This window comes from Crocuta crocuta, unplaced genomic scaffold (genome assembly GCF_008692635.1).
Source record: "Crocuta crocuta isolate KB4526 unplaced genomic scaffold, BGI_CrCroc_1.0 scaffold141, whole genome shotgun sequence".
Classification (NCBI taxonomy): domain Eukaryota; kingdom Metazoa; phylum Chordata; class Mammalia; order Carnivora; family Hyaenidae; genus Crocuta; species Crocuta crocuta.
This window is the reverse complement of record NW_027527951.1, coordinates 3,117,504-3,141,210: the sequence shown is the minus strand read 5'-3', so window position 1 is coordinate 3,141,210 and position 23,707 is coordinate 3,117,504. Positions and strand designations below refer to the sequence as shown.

At 46.4% G+C, this 23,707-nt stretch overlaps 1 long non-coding RNA gene across 2 annotated transcripts in view; it reads right to left on the bottom strand.

Moving 5' to 3' along the window:
• Positions 1-23,707, bottom strand: part of LOC144221941 (uncharacterized) — a 37,110-nt gene that overhangs the window by 1,018 nt on the left and 12,385 nt on the right. The gene's annotated exons all lie outside the window — the stretch shown is intronic.

Genomic DNA, 23,707 nt, shown 5'->3' with positions numbered 1-23,707 from the left:
CGAGCAGGTCTGCTGCTCTGTCACAAAAGATTAGATTGACAGGATTCAACTGCATAAAGCTAAGCCTGTGTGTGTGTGTGTGTGTGTGTGTGTGTGTGTGTGTGTAAGTATCCTGTTTCCTTGAAAGGCTATAGCTTTCGTATTTTTCCCAAGTAAAAAAAAAAAAGTCAAATGTCGTTTTCAAAGTTTTCACTTCCAACTGGCAGAAATAATTCTAAATTGGTGTTGAACTGAATCTTGGAAATTTGCTTTTGCCTCCAACAAAATTTAAAATCAGTGAGGTTTGGGGGAGGAGGGTAGTTCTTTCCACGCCAAATTTATTGCCTAGGTCTGATTAAAAAGAGGAGGGACAGCAAAGCTGGGGTGGGTCAGGAAGGCTGGGACGCAGGGCCGGTCGGGGGTGGGGCAGGAGCGGGCATCTGCCCACAGTCAAAAAGTACACCAGGCATCTACTAAGCCTGAGGGCCAGTCCCAGGGACTCGAGTAGCTCACGGTTGACTCTCAAGTTCAGATACCAGTAACTCTATGTGAATATGCCACAAACGAAGCCTCCAAGTGTGACAAGTTCTCAGCAAGGTGGCAGTCAAGAGAAGCCGGGAAGAATGGGGAGACACCAGATGAGATGAGACTGGGAGCTCGGGTATTCCAAGAAATTGATGGTCAGGAAAGGCCCAGCCAGAGGTTGAAAAGGAAAACTTCTATTCATTGTGCCTGAAACAGTACCCATGAGAAGAATGTCACACGTTCCCTAAATAGGTCCCGTCCCGAGAATAGCCTCTATTCCAGGGTGAGGATAGAGAAGGAAGTCTAGAAAGTTTTTTTTTTTTGTTTATTTTTGAGAGTGAGTGCAAGTGAGGAAGAGACAGAGACTGAGGGAAAGAGAATCTCAAGTAGACTCCATGCTCAGTGCAGAGCCTGATGCGGGGCTTGATCCCACAAATAGGAAGATCCTGACCTGAGCCAAAATCAAGAGTCCAAAGCTTAACCAACTGGAGCCACCCAGTTGTTGTGTTTTTTTTTTTGTTTTGTTTTTTAAGCAGGAAACAGCATGAGCAGAGTTGTGAAGTTAATGGAATCAATTCAGGTGCAATAAAGACTTTTGGAACACAGGAAGCTGGGGGACCAATTAGGAGGGAGGCTATTGTAAAAGGCTGAGAAGCCGTGAACATGTGAAGGAAGAGGTGGCCTCAAGAGTCTGTGGAGGGAGAGTTCGAAGGCTTCACCACTGACTGCACAGGAGGCTCCACTTCTAAGCTTAACGACTGAAAAACAGCTCATCGTGAACCAGGTGGGATTTAAGTGGGAGCCGCAGAACAGAGAGTGAAAGTGATCGCAGCAGTGCTGCCTTGGAAGTGCTGGGTGACGGTCCCTGGCAGACAGGTGGACAGCAGGAAGGAGATCGGTGCTAGGATTCTGGAGTCCTCTGCAAAGAAGCTGTGCAGGAAGTGGAGCTGAGGGGTGGGGAGGGAGGAATCACAGATGAGAAGGGCCAGGGAGTAAAGCTTGGGGAACATGAGGGAGCAGCTGAAGGAAAAGTCATAAAAGGTGACAGTGGAGAAAAGTTAGAAGAAACCAGACTAGAAACAATTATCTCCTCCGCCTGGACCTAATCTCCAGCCTGAGTCACACTTAAGAAACCTCAGTCTAGCCCAAGAAAAAGCATCCGTGTGGCCAGCCCTGGGGCAGAGGCCCAAAAGGTGAAGGCCAGCGTTAACAGATAGCACATGGGGTCTTGAAACGTGCACTCCGGTTTCTAGTAACTGAATCCATTGTTTAAATGACCAAGGGAAAATTTCTTCCTAAATGAAACCTGGAAACCGTTGTTTGGCGGTTTTGTTTGCTTGGCCTCAAAACCATGACTCGCTTAAATGTCCAGGCGGTGTTTCATGGGAACCCAGAGGGAAAACAAAGTGCATTTCAAGTATCAGCGAACGGATACATGTTAGCTCAAATGAACCCTCTTTACTTGCCAAAAAGATGCGACGCGACCTTCTATCAGTCTGCTGCACCGGACAGTCTCCTATCTGGTTCCCTCGAGTACTGAACTCGGCCCAAGCCAAGAGCTGCCCCGGGCACGTCGCTAGGTCAACATGGACATCGTCTGCCCTCCCCAGCACTCCCTGGAGATGTCCAGGCAGAGCGTGTGTGTGACTACGGTCCTGGGTGTTATTTATTATGACTCTTCAGGGCTTGCACTTCTGCGGGACGTTCCACTAGCTATGTCAAAGTGCATAACCACGTTCGTGACTAGCGCTCTTTTCGGGAAAGTGCTGGGGATGTGCAGTCACATCATCCAGAATCCGACTTAGTAATCATGCCTCATCCAACTTGCTCCATTTCTGTAGAGCATCTACATGGTGTCTTCCAGGAGCTTCTAACGAGCTGTTTAGCAATAATCGTCGAAACCTTTCTAACCACCAGCCAAAAGCAAGAGAATTGATTAGCAAGAAAAACAAAGCATCTTCAGCCCAGATTCCAAGTGTGAGGTTTTCCTGTCAAGGTGATTTAAACCATGTTGCAGGAGATGTGTGTTCATGGCAGCCGTGAAAACTGCCCCCTTGCCTTGCGCACACGTCCTGGGTGGTCCACCTGGACGCCACCCGGTGGGCCTCTCCTCCCCCCACGGCGGAGGTGCCTGGCTCCGGGGTCTGTGCGTGGCCTGCGTGGCCCAGGGGACCAACAGACAGGAGGGAGCCCTGGCCCCGACACACACACGCAGCACCCTGCAACTGCAGAGTTCCCATTTAAGAGCTCAGTGTTACGGACTGAAAGGTCTCCTCAAAGAGAGACCACTGCCATCCTATCCCCCCAGTCCCTGTAAATGTCACCATATTTGGAAACAGGGTCTTTGCAATGTAATCTTCATGAGGCCATTTTGAATTAGTATAGACCCTAAGTCCAGCCACTGGCACCCTTCTGAGAGAGACAGACACACAGGGAGAACACCACGGAAAGAGAGAGGGGCAGAGATTGGAGAGGTACAGCTACAGGCCAAAGGGCACCACGGTGCCTTCAAGGAAGAAGCAAGGAGCAGATGGTCTCTCAGAGCCCCCCAAAAAGGAATCAACCCTGTCAACTCCTTGATTCCAGATTTCCAGCCTCTGGAACCATGAGAGGAAGTTACTAGACTTTTAGCCACCCAGTTTGCAAAACGATGTTTAGGCAGCCCTCGGCCGCACATCCTCAGGGCCTACAGCCATGCCTCCAGAAGCCTCCATGTGTGTAAACTGGCAGGACCCATCTCCCGAGTATTCTGAGGGGTACAGGAGAGGACGCACAGAGAGCACCGAGCCCTGTGCCTTCCATGTTGAAGAGATTGCACTGGGTTGATTTGCTGCTTTCATTTATCTTTGACCTACAAAGAATGCCTTAACAGTTCAGCCTACTGGTCTAACGGTGGTGGTGGTGGGCAGTACTGATATCAGAGTCCTAGTTTAGGATGCTCTTTGGTTTTTCCAATAATTCTCAATTCTTTGACACCAACTGGGTGTCCTACAATTCAGTTTTTCTTAAAGTTTATTTATGTTGAGAGAGAGAGAGAGCGAGAGAGCATGAGCAAGGGAGGGGTAGAGAGAGAGAGAGAGAGAATCCGCACTGTCAGCACAGAGCCCAATGCGGGGCTCGAACTCATGAACTGTGAGATCACAACCTGAGCCGAAATCGAGAATCGAAGGCTTAATCAACTGAGCCACCCAGGTACCCCTCAATTCTGACACTTGTCAGAGTCAGCACAGACCCCACAGGTTAAGGGCTCAGTCCCATAAGACTGCCCCCACTTCAGACACCATTTGCAAATTGGGGCCCCAAGCTACCCACGCATCTGCCCAGCTGACCTTAAACTTAGGGGGTTCCACAACCTCTGCCTCAGTTTGATAATCTGCTAGAACTCAGAACTCAGGTGAACACTGTGCTCATGATTAGTTTGTTATAAAAGACATGAAGGACCAGCCAGATGAAGAGGTGCACAGGGGAGTGGGGGACGTGGCACACAGCTTCTGTGTCCTCCCCAGGCACTCACCCTCCCAGCACCTCAGTGTGTTCACCTACCCGCAAGCCCTCCAAATCTCATAAGTCAAGAGTTTTTATAGGAGTTTTATTACCTACACTTGTTTGATTAAGCCACTGGCCACTGGTGAATGAACTCAGTCTGCATCCCCTCTCCCCACCCTGGAGGGTGGGAGGAGGGATGGTGGAAAATTCCAACCCTCTAAGGGTGGTCCACCCCTCCCTTGAAACTATCCGCATGCCTGCCCCGTGTTACCTCCTTAGCAGGAACTCAGTTATGGCGGGAAAAGCCATTTCTGAATTCCAAAGACACTCGTCACTCAGGAGATACCAAGGGTTTTAGGAGCTCTGTGCCAGGAATTGAGGCAAAGATGAAATATGTATATATTATGCCATAAGCGCATATTGTGTTGCAATGGCTTCTTTGTACATCTGAGGACAAGTGTCCTGTTTCATTCACCCCATGAGGGTTCCATGTGGTTCCAGGCCTACCCCTCATATATTGCTAGGCGCACACAGTAGATGCTCAATGCATGTTGACCTGCATCTCCAAAGAAGATATCCAGATGGCCAACCAACACTTGAGAAAATCTTCAACATCATTCATCATCAGGGAAATACAAATCAAAGCCACAATGAGATACCACCTCCCATCTGTCAGAATGGCTAACATTAACAGGTCAGGCAACAACAGATGTTGGCGAGGATGCGGAAAAAGAGAAACCCTTTTGCACTGCTGGTGGGAATGCGCACTGGTACAGCCGCTCTGGAAAACAGAATGGAGGTTCCTCAAAAAATTAAAAACAGAACTACCCTATGACCCAGCAATTGCACTACTAGAGATTTATCCAAGGGATACAGGTGTGCTGTTTCGAAGGAGCACATGCACCCCAATGTTTATAGCAGCACTATCAACAATAGCCAAAGTATAGAAAGAAGCCAAATGTCCATTGACGGATGAATGGATAAAGAAGATGTGGTATATGCGTGTGCGCACACACACACACACACACACACACGCGCGCGCGCACACACACACACACACAATGGAATATTACTCGGCAATCAAAAAGAATAAAATTTCTCCATTTGCAACTACGTGGATGGAACTAGAGGGTATTATGCTAAGCAAAATTAGTCAGAAAAAGACAAATATCATATGACTTCACTCACATGAGGACTTTAAGATACAAAACAGATGGACATAAGGGAAGGTAAACAAAAATAATACAAAAACAGGGAGGAGGACAAAACGAAAGAGACTCTTAACTACAGAGACCCAACAGGGTTGCTGGAGGGGTTATGGGAGGGGATGGGCTAAATGCGGAAGAGGCATTAAGGAGGGTGCTTGTTGGGAGGAGCCTTGGGTGTTACACACAGGGGATGAATCACTGGACTCTACTCCTCAAATCATTATTGGACTATATGCTAACTAACTTGGATGTAAATTTTTTAAAAAATTATTGACCTGCATGACCTCTGTGCTCGTCACACACCACCNACTCTACTCCTCAAATCATTATTGGACTATATGCTAACTAACTTGGATGTAAATTTTTAAAAAAAATTATTGACCTGCATGACCTCTGTGCTCGTCACACACCACTTGGTGATCTCATCTGTGAAACAGAAAGGTAGTTTTCCAAGTCTTCTATGCACTCAAGGATTTTTCACCCTGTTCTGTTGTTTCTGAAGGAACTATGAGGACAAAGGAAATTTCTATTCATGTATCATTAAGAGTCTTTTCTCTCATATCCTCACCTGTCTGTGGAGGTTACTGAAAACCAGAGAAGTTTGAAAGGTACCACCCTCCCCACCCCCACCCCCACTGGTACTGGTTCTCCAGCCCCTCAGAATATCTCACCGTCTTGGGGGCGGGGGAGGGGGGAAGAGAGAGAGAGAACAAAAGTTAGGTCCTAGAAACAATGCACATTGAGGCGGACACAGAGAACTTTAATCTGACCCCGACAACAGACATCATTTTCTTCCCGCTGGAATTGACAATGGAAAGCTTATCCTTTGGGAAAAAGAAAATAAGTAAAGATACATAAGATGAAAGACAGAGAGACAGACAGACCAAAAGACAGATAGGAATCTCTACTGTGCAGAAGTTACCTTTTAACTTCTACCCCATTGCCCTGACTTTGGCAATGGCACTGCCAGATTCAGGGGGATTTACTGCAGGATGGATGCTAAAGGGTCTTGGCAATACCCCTGGAAGTGTACTTAAGATGTCTTTCTCAGGACGGCCTCTGGAGCCCAAAGCTCTGCCCTCCACATTCCTGAAGCAGGGGGAGGCCCTTGTGGACTGAGAGCTGGGAAACGCAGAACCTGGCCAGGGAGTGAAGAAATGAATAAGACTGTCACGGAAGGAACTAGATNGGGGAGATTCCCTAACCACTGTTCCTCCAGCTGCTCACACTTCCTGCTCCACCGCCTGTAGTCTGTCCCTGAAGACACTCCAGCAGCCAGCAGAAAGCCCGGGAACCATTTCTCCTTACCTGCTACAGATGCAGGAGAGCGCCTTCTGGTGAAGGCGGACTGGCCAGACGTCCCTCTCTGGGACCAAGCTTTTGGGAAAAAAGTTTCACTCACACCTCTAGGTTTTAGCTCAGTGAGCCACACCATAAGAAGTCTGTGCAATTTGGGCACTTTGGGTCTATTTTCAATGAAGAAATATCAACTCCAAATGATTTTTAAAAATTTTTTAAGTGTTTGAGAGAGAGAGAAAGAGAGAGAGAGAGAGAGAACAAGAACAAGAAGAGGCAGGAGGGAGGGAGACACAGAATCTGAAGCAGGCTGCAGGCTCTGAGCTGTCAGTACAGAGCCCAATGTGGGGTTTGAACTCACAAACTGCAAGATCATGACCTGAGCTGACGTCGGATGCTTAACCAACTGGGCCACCCAGGAGCCCCAAAAATGATTTATCTTAGAATGGAAGAAGTAGTATTTTAGGTATGGGGGGGGAGAATCAAGTCATTTAAAAAATCAGTTAAATGTCAGCTCAAGAGGAAAGGATGAGGTTATGGAGGACTAGAGAAATACATGCACGACTGCAGAATTCACCAGGCTCTCCCTGGCAGTGGAGGTGTGTGGGCTGATGTAGATTTCTTAACTAGCCCCTAGGGTTTCTAGTTTTTTCTTATGGCATCAGACCCCTAAAATCCGATTCATTTGAAATCAAACCATATACACACTGGAAATGTGGGGAGGCAGGAAGATAAAAAAGAAAAGAAAAAGGTTTTAGATTTCCTTTTTTTAATGTTTTATTTATTTCTGAAAGAGAGAGACAGCATGAGCAGGGGAGGGTCAGAGAGAGAGGGAGACACCGAATCAAAAGACAGGCTCCAGGCTCTGAGTGAGTCGGCAGCACAGAGCCTGATGCAGAGCTCGAACCCACGAACTGTGAGATCATGACCTGAGCTGAAGTTGGACGCTCAACCAACTGAGCCACCCAGGCGCCCCTGGTTTTAGATTTCCAACTCCAAATGTGATCTGTTCAGAGAACACACTGCAGTCTTAAAGAACAGCTATTTATGAGATCAGAACCTTTGTGCGCTGTTGGCGGGAATAGACAACGGTGCAGCCACTATGGAAAACAGAATGGCAGTCTCCCAAAAAATTAAACATTGAATTACCGTATGATCCAACAGTTCCATTTCTGGGTAGATACTCAAAAGAATGGAAAGCATGGTCTTGAGGTATTTGTATACCCTTGTTTATAGAAGCACTATTTACAATAGTCAAAAGTGGAAGCCACCCAAATGTCCATTGGCAGATGAATGGACAAAGTGTGGTATGTACACACAATGGAATATTATCCAGCCTTAAAAAGGAAGGAAATTCTGAAACCTGCTATAGCATGAATGGACCTTAAGGACATTATGCTAAGAGAAATAAACCAGTCACAAAAGGACAAATAGTGTATGATTTCATTTTTATGAGGTACCTAGAGTAGTCAAATTCATAGCAATAGAAAGTAGAACAGAAAACAGAATGAAAGTCAAATTCATAGCCAAGGGCTGGTGGGGGGCAGGGTCAGGAGGAAGGAATGGGGAGTACTGTTCAATGGGTACAGTGTTCGTTTTATAAGACAAAAATGTTTTAAAGATTGGTTTTACAACCACATGAATATACTTAACATTATTGAATTGGATGCTTAAAATCAGTCAAGATGGTAAATTTTATGTTATGTGTATTTTACTACAATTAAACACACACACACACACACACACACACACACACACAAACCTAGAATGGTCTGGACTTTGGGACCACTATTGAGAAGGTGGCATTCCATCCTTAAGTAGCCACAGCAGATGGTCTGTTACCTGATGCCATCCTTCCCTGTGACAAGAGAGGAAGAAATCATAAGACAAATCCTAGGAGTTGATGCCACGTGTAAGGCACTGAGATGTGGTGACCAGGACGTACACATGTTTTCTCAGGGGACTGAAGGCCAACTACTCTGATGGAATGATTTCTCTGTGAATGCTGTAAAGGCCAATGCCACACGCACCTTCCGAGTGACTAGCAGAGCCTGTCCTGGCTCATCACAGCCTTGCAGCTTGCAGGCTGTGCCCCATGCATAATGCTGAGTGTGGACGTAAGAAGATATGGCACATTTCCCCAGGTACGGTGGTCCCGTAGAGCTCCAGTCTCATAGGAGGTTACTAGAAAAGTGCTCCGTGGTCATAGACTGTTCCCAGTCGACTCTTAACCCTCCTCAGTCCTGAGGGGGACTCGGTTCTGGGCAACCCTGTGAATGCAGCCGCTGTTTATGCCTCACGGTGAGTTTGATCCCTGCTGGACCAGGTGCTTTCCTCGAATCAGGGATGCACCTTGGTTTTCCTCCTCCCTCTGGAGTGCTGGGCACCCAGCAGCCATTCAGGGCACACGAGTTAATGCATGGGACCTTGTCTTCCCGCCAAAGCTAAGGAAGGAGTTCATCCAGTGGGGAGCCCGCTGTCTAACTGGCCTGGGGTGGAAAGTAACGGAGGCCAGAACGACTGTTTCCAAGAGTCCTCTGCGCCTTCACTTCAGTTGTAAGTGACCTGAGAAGAAACCAGGAGGCTGAGGCCTTGGGGGTGGCGGACCCGACAGCCCGCAGAGCAGTCCGCAGAGCTGGCTGTGGGCTCAGGTAAACTGGACGGAGACCCTGAGGGCAGGGGGCAGGGTACCGGTGGTCCCAGACTCCGCACACCAGCCCTGGTGCCGACACATGTGCCACCTAGTAAGAAACAGGACACCTCCAGGCTCCAAGGCCTTCAGGCTGCCTTTTCTCAGCCAATCACACCCCTGAGTAATAGCAGACTAAGAAACAGTTGGTAACTGGCCCCCAGTTGCTGCATCTAGAGACAATTCTAGCCAGACCACCCCCTCGCTTCCACACGCTTTGAATCACTGGATGAAACTTCCATTCTTCCTCCTCCTCCTCTTCCTCCTTCTCCTCTTGCTTGGCCTTGTCAATTTCTAATTTTGTGTCATCTCATTCATATATTTGCTGCTCACTCACATGCCTTCCCCACCTGCATTCCCAGAGGTCTCCTGGATTTACGGTCTCCCTACAGATTTTTGAGCTCTGGCCAGATCATTCCCACCATTTTCCCACCTCTAACATCGGCTCCTGAGCTCACCCAACTCCCTTTTTCCTGGGCCTGCCTCAGGTCTTTCTCCCTTCAGGGGCCCCAAAACTGCCCCTCCAGAAGTGCAGTCTCTTTCCTTCTGCTGAACTCTCAAAGGCCTGCGTCCTTGCCGGAAGCACTCACCATTCACATCCCTCCTGAGAGCAACTAGAAGGTGGCAGTCTTACCTTATCCATCTTTGTATTTCTCCCCTAAGTGCCATTACTTCATACCTGGTGCATGCTCAGAAAATGTTTATTGAAAGAATGCACGCAACTCAATAATAAAAAGCCAAATGGTCCAACTAAAAAATGAGCAATATTCCGTTGTATGTATGTGCATATGTGTGTGTGGGTGTATATGTATGTATATATACACACCACATCCTCTTTATCCATTCATTAGTTGATGGACATTTGGGCTCTTTCCATAATTTGGCTATTATTGATAGTACTGCTATAAACATTGGGGTGCATGTATCCCTTGGAATTAATATTTGTGTATTCTTTGGATAAATATCTAGTAGTGCAATTGCTGGATTGTAAAGAAGATGTGAAATACACACACACAGAATATTATTCAACCACACACACACAAAAAAAGAAATCTTGCCATTTGTGACACTGCAAATGGAGCTAGACAGTATTATGCTAAGTATATAAGTCAAAGACAAATATCATATGATCTCACTCATATGTGGGATTTAATAAACAAAATAAACAATCATAGAGGAAAAAAGAGAGAGGAAAACCAAGAAAACAAACTGATGGTTACCAGAAGGGAGGTGGGCAGGCGGCTGGGTTAAATAGGTGATGGGGATTAAGGAGGGCACTTGTGATTAGCACTGGGTGTTGTGTGTAAGTGTTGAATCACTAAGGGGTGCCTGGGTGGCTCAGTCGGTGAAGCGTCCGACTTCGGCTCAGGTCATGATCTCACGGTTTGTGGGTTCGAGCCCCGCGTCAGGCTCTGTGCTGACAGCTCAGAGCCTGGAGCCTGTTTCAGATTCTGTGTCTCCCTCTCTCTCTGACCCTCCCCTGCTCATGCTCTCTCTCTCTCTCAGAAATAAATAAAACATTAAAAAAAAATTTTTTTTGAAGTGTTGAATCTCTAAATTGTATACCTGAAACAAATACTACACTGTATGTTAACTGGAATTTAAATAAAAACTAAAAAATAAATTACGATTAAAATTAAAAATGAGCAAAGAACTTGAATAGATATTTTTCCGAAGAAGATCTACAAATGGCCAACAAGCCTATGAAAAGATATTCAACATCAGCTATTAGAGATATGCAAATCAACACCGTAATAAGATACCATTTCAGCAGCACCTGGGTGGCTCAGATGGGTAAATGTCCCACTCTTGATTTTGGCTTAGGTCATGATCTCACAGTTCATGGGATTGAGCCTTCACCCTCTTTCTCTGCCCCTTCCCCACTTGTGCACATGCTCTTTCTCTGTCTCAAAATAGAAAGACATTAAAAAAAACAAAAAGATACCACCTCACATCAACTAGAATGGCTATAATATTTTTTTAAACAAAATATATGTTGGTGAGGGTGGAGAGAAATCAGCATACTTGTATATTGCCAGTGGGAATATAAAATGGTACAGCTACTGTGGAAAATTGTGGAGGTTCACTCAAAAAGTTAAACATAGAACTACCATATGACCCAGCATATATACTTTCTAGGTATATTCCCAAAAGAGTTAGGAAAGGGTATTCAATCAAAAACTTATACATGAATCTCCATAGCACTACTATCCACAATAGTCAAAAGTGGAAACAACACATACCTCCCTCAACAGACAAATATGCTGTACAAGACATGAGCGAGCCTCGGAAACTCTGTGCTATGTGAAAGAAGCCAGTCACAAAAGACAACATATTCCATGATTCCATTTCTATGAAATGTCCAGAATAGGCACATCTGTAAAGATGGAAAGTAGATTGGTAGTTGCTTAAGACTGGGGGTGCAGATGGGGAGTCGGGATGTGATACCTAAAGGGTACAGGGTTTTTGGGGGGATGATGAAAATGTTCTAAAATTGGCTGCAGTGATGGATACACAACTCTGTGAATACACTAAAAACCACTGAATTATACACTTTAAATTGTATGGTATGTAAAATGTATTTCAATAAAGCTGTATTGAAAAATGAATAAATGAGGGGCACCTGAGTGGCTCAGTTGGTTGTGTGTCTGACTCTTGATTTCAGCTCAGGCCATGATCTCATGGTCCGTGAGTTCAAGCCCCAGTTTGGGCTCCATGCTGTCAGTGTGCTATCTGCTTGGAATTCTCTCTCTCTCTCTCTCTCTGCCCCTCCCCTGCTTGTGCATGCTCTCCCTTTCTCAAAATAAATAAATGAATGTTTAAAAATTTTTAAAAATAGATGAATGTGTTTCATAAACCATTAACACCCAAGATTTTCATTCATGTTTGCAAAACCCATGCAATATCCCAAAGGTCCATGATACACCATCATTTAAATTTTTTGCTGCAGCCCAAATTCAATTCTGCAAGCCAAGAAACTGGCTGGCACACCTGATGGAGTCCCTGGGCCCCGGGGGAGGGGGGGGGACCAGAGGCCAGCCAGATTCCTCGACTCATGTGGCATCAGCGTTCTTTATATATTAAGGTAAAAAGAGAAATAGTAGAGATTCGAACACCATTTTGTTTCCTTGTGAACAAAATCGTCCTGGTCAGGGGCTAGGGGATCCATAAAGTCCATAGGTATAAAACCATGACGGTATATACTAATTAGACTTACATAGAAGTCTTTGAGTGTCCTCAGGAAATACTGAGAGTCTGGTGTGTTTAGAACCCTGGCTTTTAGAGAGGGGAGGAAGTCCCCACCAGTCTAGAGGTAGAGTGTCCAGATTTGTAGTGTTCGTTCCACAAAGGTGGCCCCAGCCTGGTATTGGTATCCAAACAACACACACTGGCTGGACATAAAAGGGCTTTGCATACAAGGACCAAGCCCCCTGGGCCAAGGATAGTCCCGGTGAGTGAGCTTCATCCAAGATTCCCGGGCTGGTGATGGAGGATCAGGAGAATGAAGCTCTGCTGGGAGCAGCGCAGGGCTGATAAGTTGGGGGTACGCCGGAGAGGCAATGGTGGCAGCAGTGATCGGATCCTCGTGCATCCACAGGGGAAGGGGCCACAGCCTAGAATACCCTGCAGGAAAGGGTCTAAACAAATGCTCAATCTCACCGGTAATCAGGGAAAAGCCATTTAAACCACAGAGACACACCATTTCTCATCTAGCAGACTGGCAAAGAGGAAACAAGTCTAACACTACAAATGGTTGTCCAGGGTGTGGAACAATAGGAACTCCCATAACTGCTGGCGGGAGGGTACAACCTCTTGATATATCCAGCAGAACTGAATCCATACACACTGCCTTACCCCACAACCCCCACCGAGATGGGAAGCCTAGAGAAATCCTCACACGTGCTCACAAGAATGTCCATTGTAGTATGTTTGTATGACCAAATTAGAAGCAACCAGAATGTCCATCAAGAGGAGAATGGATGTATTGTGATATGATCATTCAGTGGATTATTACTGAATTATTATTATTATTCAACAAAAAAAGAAAAAAGAATAAACTGGTGCAATCGGCCTCCACAAAGATACATCTCAGAATGTACTGCTGAAAACAAAAGCCAAATTGCAGAAAGATACATTATATGATGTTACTTATTTGCCATTCAAAAACACACCTAAGTATATCATGTTTATTTATGGATGCACATATTAAAGTATGAAAACATACGAAATGTTGAGCACCAAATTCCAGACAGGGCTCATCTCAGGGAAGGAAAATGAAATGGATCTACTACTATCATGTTTTTGTTTCTTTCTATGTATCTGCATGAAGTATAGAAAAGTGCTAAGCTCTACCACAATGGGAGGTGGACCCCTGGATGTTCTCTACATTGCCTTTTCTTCTTTCTCACATGCTTGAAAATACTTCAGGCCTCTAAAAGTCAAAGGTGAATAAAAAAGAAAAGAAATGCATGGATCTCTTTTTGTGTTTGCCTTCTAAAACCCTACAAAAATTCCTTACAGGAACAGAGAGACACAGACTAAGTCTTCGGGATCATGGGGTTTAGGGGGAAAGTGATCCCATCTACTCTAGTACCATGAAAATACCACTCGCCCCAGGGCTGGGGGGGCGCAGAGGAGAAGGATGGATGGGAAGACATGACAGAGAATATAGATTCTGTGGTCCCTGGATAAAGAGTCCCTCCTCTTCCATGCAGAGCTCCGGGGGAAGTAGCAACAGTTAAGGCAGGGTTTTAGGATTTGAGTGTAGAAGACACCTGTGTTCTTCTCCCAGGGACACTGTACAGCTACCCGCTGTCTTACCCGTGCCCATAAGTGGGGACAGGGCCCCAGTCTCCACCGTGACTGTTGTGGGCCACATGTGGAGCTAGACAATGCCATTGAAGAAGTACAGAATCCAGCTAGGTGTCATTACATAGCTTGAGAGGTTGTGGTCCTACTAGACAAGAATGGCATGTGGGACTGGGGGCTTTTGAGCAGAATCGGGCAATAAGTAAATAAGGTGGAGCACCTGGGCAAAGGACACTGCAGACCCAGACCAGGGGGGAGACTGGGTTTACCTTGAACTCTGCAGATCCCAACCCCTCTAAAGCATGGAATCCCTGCTAGGAGTTCAACTCGTAGGTGCATGTCATGGGGACACGGGACCCTGTGTCCATAGAAAAGTCTCTCTTTGGGGCGCCTGGGTGGCTTAGTCGGTTAAGCGTCCGACTTTCGCTTAGGTCATGATCTCGCGGTTTGTGGGTTCGGGCCCCGCGTCGGGCTCTGTGCTGACTGCCAGCTCAGAGCCTGGAGCCTGTTTCAGCCTGTGACTCCCTCTCTCTCTGACCCTCCCCTGCTCACGCTGTCTCTCTCTCTCTCCTAGAAATAAACAAAACTAAACAAAAAAAAAGAAAAGTCTCTCTTTGCTGGATCAGCTCAATCTGCTGAAATGGAAACTACGACTTGCTTCGTTCAACTTTACTGCTTCCTTTGACCTTGTCTTTTGACCTTGGGAAGTGTTCACATTAAGTATTAATACTTTTCTATTAGGTTTTGCAACAGTTTGTGTATATTGGGCATTTTTAGTGTTTGTGATGCTTAAGAGGAGCTGGCATTACAGAATCTAATATATCAGCCTCAGGATTCCAACTTAAAATGCATAACTGAGTAATTGTTTACATTTGTGATTTTACAAGATTTGTAAACAATATTGGAATGTTTATGAGAACTTGAGATGTATTATATTTTTAAGTTTAATTTATTATACTTATTAGAATTGTTTTAGCATTTGGCAATGTTCTGATGGTTAGGTATTTGAAGTGCTTATAAATAAAACCAAATTTATTAAATTTATAAATCCAATTTAAAGCATGTAAGGGGATTTAATTAATGAAATGAAAAAAGCCCCTTTAAGGGTGATTATTAAAATTTACTAGATTTATAAATAAAATGATGAGAGTTGTCAGTTGAACTCAAAAACTTAAGGAAAATTAGGGGGTTTTTCAATGTATTGCTTAAATAAGTTAAATATAATNGGGGCTCGAACTCACCAACCACGAGATCGAGATCATGACCTGAGCCAAAGTCGGACGCTTAACCAATTGAGCCACCCAGGCAACCCAAGTATAATTTTTTAAATGTATCTATAAATAGTATCTTCTGTCCACACGAAGGTCCCCTCAAGGACATTGCAAAGATCAACTCACACTGCCCGTAGCACTTCACAGAAGTCGCAGAGGGGCTGCCCAGGGCCATGCAGTGAGAGGGACAACGTGTAGAAACACCAGAACGTGTGGCGTCCAGTGTTCCTCTCCCTAACCCCTGCCACTGCGTAAGACAGAAGCTCCACAGAATCTTTTTTCTACCTTCTTGTTATGAAAATTTTCAAGTATACAAAAAGTCAAGAACATATAGTACAATGAACACAGACACCAAGTTTCAAGAGTTGTAATCTTTTTTCATACTGATTTATTTCCATCCATCCATCCATCCATCCACCTACCTACCTATCCATCTATCTTACAGAACCATTTCACAGTAATCTGACAATATCATGATACTTTATCTCATGCCTTTGGCCCCAAAGCTTTGACCTTTCATCCTCCAAATCTGTGCCTCCCTCCTTTGCTCCTTTGCCCTTCTGTGACCTGGTGTTCTCTTTCTTCCTTTCCTCTCCGGTCGTCATGTGAAAGAATCACAGCCTGTGACTGGACCTCAGGGACCCTTTGTTTGGCAAGAGGGACACACAAACACACCCATGGGAGTTTGAGTGGAGACCCATACATGGACTATTAAGGAAGCAAAGGAATATGTTTCTGTATCTTCATATCTGGCCAGCGAAAAGCTGTGATGGGATACCTCTGTTGGACAGGCTCAGGGTTGGGGGCTAGAAGGACTACTCAGTATTCCTCAGATATGCCTACCATGCATCTGCCTCAGAACCTTTGCACTGTTTTCTTTGCTTAGAACTCTCTGCCTCCCAGATTTCTACATGGCTCACTCTCTCGCCTCCTGCAAGTCTTTGCTAAAAAGTCACCTTCTCGGTTGGACCCACCCCATTCCCCCGATTCTGCTTTATTTTCCTCCATATCATGTAACATCTTCTATAATTTTACTTATTGCTTGTGTTTACTGCCCATCTCACCACACTACAATGTAAGCTCCCTGAGGACTTCTTTTGTCACTGAAGTTTCCCCAGTGCCTGGGATAGTGCCTGAACATCTCCTAGTACGCTTTCATTAATTATTTGCTGATGAGCTAATGAATGAATGCTTAAGGTAAGGTACCTTTTAGCTCTAAGAAGCTAAGAATTTGAAGGGAAGGAAGACCAGATTTGGAATCAGAGGGCCTGGGTTTGAGTCCCAGTCTCATCACTCATAAGCTAGGTTACCTGAGAATGTTAGCTGAGAATGTAAGAGTCTTCGTTTCCTCATCTGTAAAGTGGGGCTAATGATACACAGTATCTTGTGTTTGCTGTGTTCTAGGCAGTTACCAAGCATACTGCCGCCTTAACCAAGTTATAGTAGCAACACCTGACGTGACCCGTCTCCTAACTTGATAAACACGTTCAGTAGACGACACCTATGAAGCACCCTTATCCAAAATATTTACCGGAACTTAAATGAGCCTTTTGACCTAACTTCTTCCCTACAAGAAAACAAGAGTTAAAGAACCTGATTAAAATAATGTCATTAAGAAAAAGTGGACAAATTCAGAATTTGGGACATTCTTCACAACAACCGGCCTACCCATTGGATGCATATTAGCTTTATGAAAGTCTTGATAAAAGTGAAGGGCTGTTCTCAATTAAAATCATATAAACAGGGGCACCTGGGTGGCTCAGCTGGTTAAGCACCCGACTCTTGGTTTCAGCTCAGGTCACGATCTCATACTTTGTGAATCTGAGCCCCATGTTGGGCTCTGTGCTGCCACCGTGAAGCCTGCTTGAGATCCTCTCTCCCCCTCCCCTGCTCACTCGCTCTCTCTCTCAAAATAAATAAACTTAAAAAAACAAAATAAAATACTATAAAGAGACGTGTAATGCATAATTCTTGTTGGAATATGTTTTAAGAAAGTATCATTTGGATAAGCAAAAACTAGAAAAAAAATAATACCTATAACCAGCTGAATGGATAAGTAAGCATACATATAAAATATATAGTGGAATATTATACAGCAGTACAACATTCTGTCCTGAAGCCCCACCCTGGGTGACAGTGCCCACCTGCCCCACCTCTGCCTGCGGCCTCTTCCTGGTAATTTTTGCAAACAACATGAGAAGAGCAGTGACGAGCAGACTCAACAGTCCACCAGTCTGAACCAATAAGTAGGTGGAGGTGAGGTCTAGTAGAAGAACTTGAATTTGCAGCTGTGGGAAACTTGGGTTTCCAGTCCTTGCAAACCCCACCCTTGTTTACCAAACTGAGCTGCATAGACACTGCTGAGCCCCCCGGGAAGAAGTTCTGGAACTTCTCAGAGAGTAGAGTAGGGGGTACCTTGCAAATCTTGGGCCTGGCCGGGAAGGGCCGGGCATCTTCCTACCTTAAGCTTGGGTTCTCCAGGCTGGATTTTCAGATCTCTCCACTGAGTTAAGAATGCGGGCTGGACTCTCTTGGGTCAGTCGTTGGGCTGGTCTGCTTAAAGCCCTCGTAAAGCCACTCAAAGCCTGTGTGGCACCATGCTGATCCCCGGACGCATTCATCCATCCACCGCGTGGATGAAAGCAGAGCTACAGCTCATGCAGCCCAGACCGGGACCCGAGCACTTGCTCTCAGGGCCTGCCCTGAGTTCCTGCAGCCAACGAAGGGCTCATCTGTAGCTGGTGAGCGTGAACAGCCCCTACTGAGGGCCCAGGGCCCCCCTGCACCCTTCAGCCTGGATGGGTGACGCTGCCGCGGGCAGCCCCCTCTGCCCCCTCTGTCCCCTCCTCACACCACACCTCAGGTCCCCTTCCGCTCCCGACGGGACTGTTTTCCACCATCTCTAAAACAGCTTTTGCTCAATGGGGCTGGAAGAAAGGCTTTAAAATGGATAAAGTAGGGGCACCTGGGTGGCTCAACTGATTAAACATCTGACTTGGGCTCACGTCATGACCTCGCGGTCTGGGAGTTTGAGCCCCATGTTGGGCTCCGTGCTGACAGCTCAGAGCCCGGAGCCTGCTTTGGATTCTGTGTCTCCCTCTCCCTCTGCTCCTTCCCTGGTCACACTCTGACTGCCATTCGCTCTCTCTCTCTCTCAAAAATAAACATTAAAAAAATGGATAAAGTAGAAGTTCAAGGTGACTTTCTTCTCACCCCCACAGTATGAGTTCCTGCCAGGATTTCACAATTTTTCAGCTTGAAATGAGAGCATGAGACAATCAAGGGAGCTGAAGGAATCGCAGGAAGGTGCAGGAAGCCATTCTTAGGAAAGGTTCAAGGGGGAATTCCCTAGAAGGATTTTCTGGAGTTGTTGGGGTTATGTTGGCCAAGCCTCCGGCCAAAAGGCCTGAGGTCCCCTGGGGGACAGGACAGGGCTCAGAGGTGTGGAGCGGAACGAGGGGCACGTCATCCCTTCGGCCCACAGTGCCCAGGCAGCTATGGTCTGGGGGACTAAACTGGCTTTTCAAATTCTACTCTTTCCATTTCTGGCCCTGAGTCTGATGATCAGAGACGCACAGATTTTAAAAGAGTTTCGTCAAAGTGTTGCGTGGATACGAGGGGAGCTATTAACTGAGACCACGATCCTTTTGCTTTGAAGGCTGAAGCAGACAAATAACAGAAGTTCTCATGTAGTTCAAATGGAAGGTGGCCCATAAAGAACTCTGAGGAGGCCAGTGAGTAGGGCAGAACAAACACGAGCTTGGCAGCCTGTGTCCCCTGCAGCCGGAATACAGAATGGCGAGGGTAAGAATAGCAGACACTCACTGGGTGCTGGCTTGCATTTAGTAACTCATCCAGTCTTCACAGCAACCCTGTGAGGCAGTTACTATTAATAAACTCAGTTACAGACAAGAAACGAAGGCACAGAGACATTGACTCATGAAGCCCACGGTCACACACACGGCAGTGAAACACCTGGAATCTAGTTTCAGAGTCTACACTGTTAGCCACTCCCCGTTCTCACTTGCTCTCACTCTGAGTCAGGCACTGCTGCCTCTGTTTAACAGAGGAAGGTGGGCTCCGGTTCCCCCGCCACACACGGATGTCAACCAGGACGCAGGAAGCCAACCCCACACCCCGGTGATGAAGGGCGTCCCAAGGGGAAGAACCACATTCTCTAGATGCATCTTCCTGTGAAGTACAGCCCCGGACGAGGCAATCGAACCAAGCCCTGCCTCTGGCTCAATGACACGCTGTGAAGGAAAAGATGCTCAATGTCATTAGTCATTAGGGAAATGCAAATCAAAACCACAAAGAGATACCACTTCACACCCTCTAGCGTGGCTATAAGCAGAAAGACGGAAAATAAGTGTTGGCGAGGATGTGGAAAAATTAGAACCCTCACACATTGACGGTGAGAATGTAAAAGGGCGCAGCTGCATTGAAAGCAGTCTGGCAGTCCCTCAAAAAGTTAACTATAAAGTTACCACATGACTCAGCAATTCCACTCCTACGTACGTTCCCCAAAGAATCGAAAACAGGGATTTAGACGGATACTTGCGCACACAGGTGCACAGAAGCTCTGTCTACCATAGCCAGAAGCTGGAAACAACCCAAATGTCCATTCACGGATGAATCAAGAAAACGTGCATATTCTTACAATGGAATATTATTCAGCTAAAAAGAGAAATAAACTATTGTTAAAAGGTGGGTGAGCCTTGAACGCACTAAATGAAAATAGGCTAAAATGCAAACAGTCATCTCTTCTCTGATTCCGTTTATATGATCTCTCCAGAATAGGAAAAACTATAGAAACAGAAAAGAGATCAGTGGTTTCTAGGTACTGGGGGCAGAGGGGCCTGGGGACTGATTACTTAATGGATACAGGGCTTTCTTCTGAGGTGATGAAAATACTCAGAAGCTATATAGAGGTGATGCTTCCACAACTCTGTGAATGTACTAAGTCCCACTGAATTATTCACTTTGAAGATGATTGCTGTTATCTGATTTGTACCTCAATTTTTTGAAAAAGCAAAACCAAAACATGAAGTGTAAAAGAGGGGACCGATGTAATTTGGTAGCTGTTCTTGCAAAAACCTGAGTGCTTTTGTGGAATCTGGCTAAGTGCAAGCCACGGGTGCCATCATAATGAGGACCACCACATGGCGGGCTTCCTCCGGCTTGACCCATTTGCTCCTCACCGCACCGTGAATGTAGGGCCCAGGGGGGCTGTACCCTACGAAAGGGCAGGGCTGGGCTTCAAACCCCAGCCCTCTACTCTGTCAGTCACGCCCTAACCCAGATAACTCTGCTTTCCCATGGTAATCATGACAACGTCAGGAATCACAAGAGCCAACATTTAATGGGTCCCGAGTGTGTCTGGCTCGTGCTAAGAAATTTGTTCACTCATGCTCTCGCTCCACGAATACTTGGTGAGTGCCTACTCTATGCCGGTTGCTTTTGTAGGCAGTGGGTCACATGGATGAATGAGACGGATGGAGTCCCTGTGCTCATGACGCTTACATTCTGGAGGGAGAGACAACCCACAGGAAAATCAGGTAAGAGTTCATCAAGAAAACAAAGTAAGGCATAGGGCTGGAGAGAAGCTGGCATCGCAGGGAGGGCCGGGGAGACTGCTCTGAGGAGGTGACTTGAGCAGACCCGAATGAAGCGAGAGAGAGAGACTGACAAGGGGAGAATGGCTCTGCCCATGGCGCCACAGAGATGAGGCCCCGAGATGAGAGCAAGGCTGGGGAGTACTGTGTGGTTGGGATGGGGGTGAGAGTGGAGGAGGGGTGGCCATCAGAGGTGGGCACAGAAATCGGGCGCATGGGGGCTCACAGCCCATGAGGAGAAATCTGAGTTATGGGGTGTGACGAGAAGCCATATACTATCTCACTTAACTCTCACAATGACCCGATGAGAGACGCACGTACTATTATTATTACCACCCCTGTTTTGTAGGAGAACAGTCTGAAGCACAGAGCGATTAGGCAACAAGTTCAAGATGCCACAGCTAGCAAGTCTGGAGTTAGTAAGCCTGACTCAGGTCCTGTGACCCCAGCCCAAAACCTCAAGCAAACAAACAAAATCTCTGCTACAGATCGCCTACCGTTGGCAGCTCTGCCTCGGGCTGCACCAGCTCAAGCTCCCGCCAGACGTGGGCACACTGTTTACACTCCGCAGCACGGCCTTGAGGAGCCAGGAGATGGCCAAGAAAGGGGGGGGGGGGACAGTGACGTTAGCCTTGGCACACAGAACCTAGCATAATCCTCAGCCTTCGAGCTCGGGTGGGTTCATAGCCCCATTTCACCAGCAAGGAAAACTGAGCCACTGTTCTGGAAGTTGCCGCAGGGCCCTAAGGAGGGTCAACGAGAATTGGGACCCAGACAGTCTCAGAGCAGAGCCAAGGTTCTTTTCATGGCAGGCCCTGCCGGCGTGATATTCTGTGAACTTAGAATGCCATCTCCTCCCCCCACTCCCTGCGCCCTCCGTTCCTGTGGGAGGGAACAGCCCCCAGCCCGCCTCTCCTCACCCAGCCAGCACCTCTTCCCAGCCAGCCTGAATCCTCAGACGCTGCTTCCTGCCTGCCCCCAGCCCTTTGCCTGCTGCCAAACCCTGCCTGACCGCCTCAAACCTCCTCCTGCCTTCTTCTCCACACCCAGCGCTCCACTGACTCTCATCTTCTCACTCACAAACTGGGAATGCGAAGAGAGTCAGACATGGCCCCACCCTCAGGGAGCTTTCTGCCCAGCAGAAACCAATGAGTAGAGATAATTTGTATACCACGAACATGTCCATGGGAAAGGAGAGCACAGGGTCACACCTATAAGTGGGAGTGGGTGAGGTTGGACAGCTAAGTGACTAGAGGAAGTCGGGGAAGGCTTCCTGGAGGGGGTGACGCCTGGACCAGGACCTGCTGGATGGTAGGGACAATAGTTGCTAGGCATCTCATGCACAGCTCCCTGCTTCCTGGCCCTGTAGACCAGTCCCATGTCCCCAGCCCCAAGCCCCCAACAATCCTGTGCTCTTCATTACCCTACAGCTTGTGCTCAAATAGTAATTGGAAGGCAAGAAGCCACTGTCTTCAGACCTGGGTTCGAATCCCCATTGTGACACAACCCAGCAGCCTTGGGCCGGTTGTTGAACCTCTCTAAGCCTTCCGTTCCTCAGCTGTGAGGTAGCAATATTATTTAGTAAGTGGTTACTCTAAATATACTGTTTGTTCTGTCCAAAATACCTTTCCCTCTCATACCTCAATCTCTTTAGGAAATCATCTGAGATCCAAGAGTTGAAATTAATACACCTTCTCCTCCAGACCCGTTTCACTTCTATTAGTGCATATTTCCGATGACTTGCACTAGTGGCTTATGGTGTGTCCGAGTCTGCTGCTACATGGATGCTTAGCTCTGGAGAACAGGAATTGCTTTTATTTATTTGTAACCCCTCAGCGCTCAGCCCAATCCCTGGCTCCTTGCCTATGTTTATAAGAAGGAAATATGGACCAAATCCTGTCCTGAGGACTGTCTGGGGCAATTGGTCATGCTGGCCGCAGGCCACAGCAGGGAGAGGCCAGGGGCCCAGAATCCAGTGGTTGAATGTGCAATGGTCGGGGGACACCAGGGGAACATAAGTCAGATCCAGAAAAGGTGGAAAAGACAGAAAAGAGAAGGTAGAAAGTAATAAAACAAACATGCTTCAGATTGTTTGAACTTGTGAATCGGAGTTCTTTTGCTTCCTGTTAGAAAAATCTCCCATGAATCGGTAATCTTAAGAGAAGAAATTTAAAGAGACATTAAGTATAGTTTTGAAAAATGGCCAAAATGAGGGGCGCCTGGGTGGCTCAGTTCGTTGGGCGTCCGACTTCGGCTCAGGTCATGATCTCACGGCTGCATTCGAGCCCCGCGTCGGGCTCTGTGCTGACAGCTCAGAGCCTGGAGCCTGCTTCGGATTCCGTGCTTTTCTCTCACTCTGCCCCTCCCCCGCTCATGCTCTGTCTCTCTCTCTTTCTCAAAAATAAATTTTAAAAAAAGTTAAAATATTGTTTAAAAAGTGGCCAATATGACTAGAAATCAAAAATTAAAATTAAAATAAGACACAAGATCTCTGAGTGGTAAAGACAAAAAACAATGCATGTACCTCATTGGTATCCAACTCCCTGCTGATAGGATATAAACTGATCCAACATTAAGATATACATACCCTTTGATTCTATAATCTTACTTCTAGGAACTTCTCTTAAGAAAATTACCAAATAAATGCATGACAGTATGTACAAGACGTTTTATGGCAGCATCGCCTATAATAATAGCCAAAAGTGGCAAACCACTAAATACTCAATGACAGGATGCTATAAAATAAATTATGGCACAATATTATGTAGCCACAAATATAAATATGTCAAATTTGTATTTCTTAGCATTGAAACATGTTCGTGATATAGT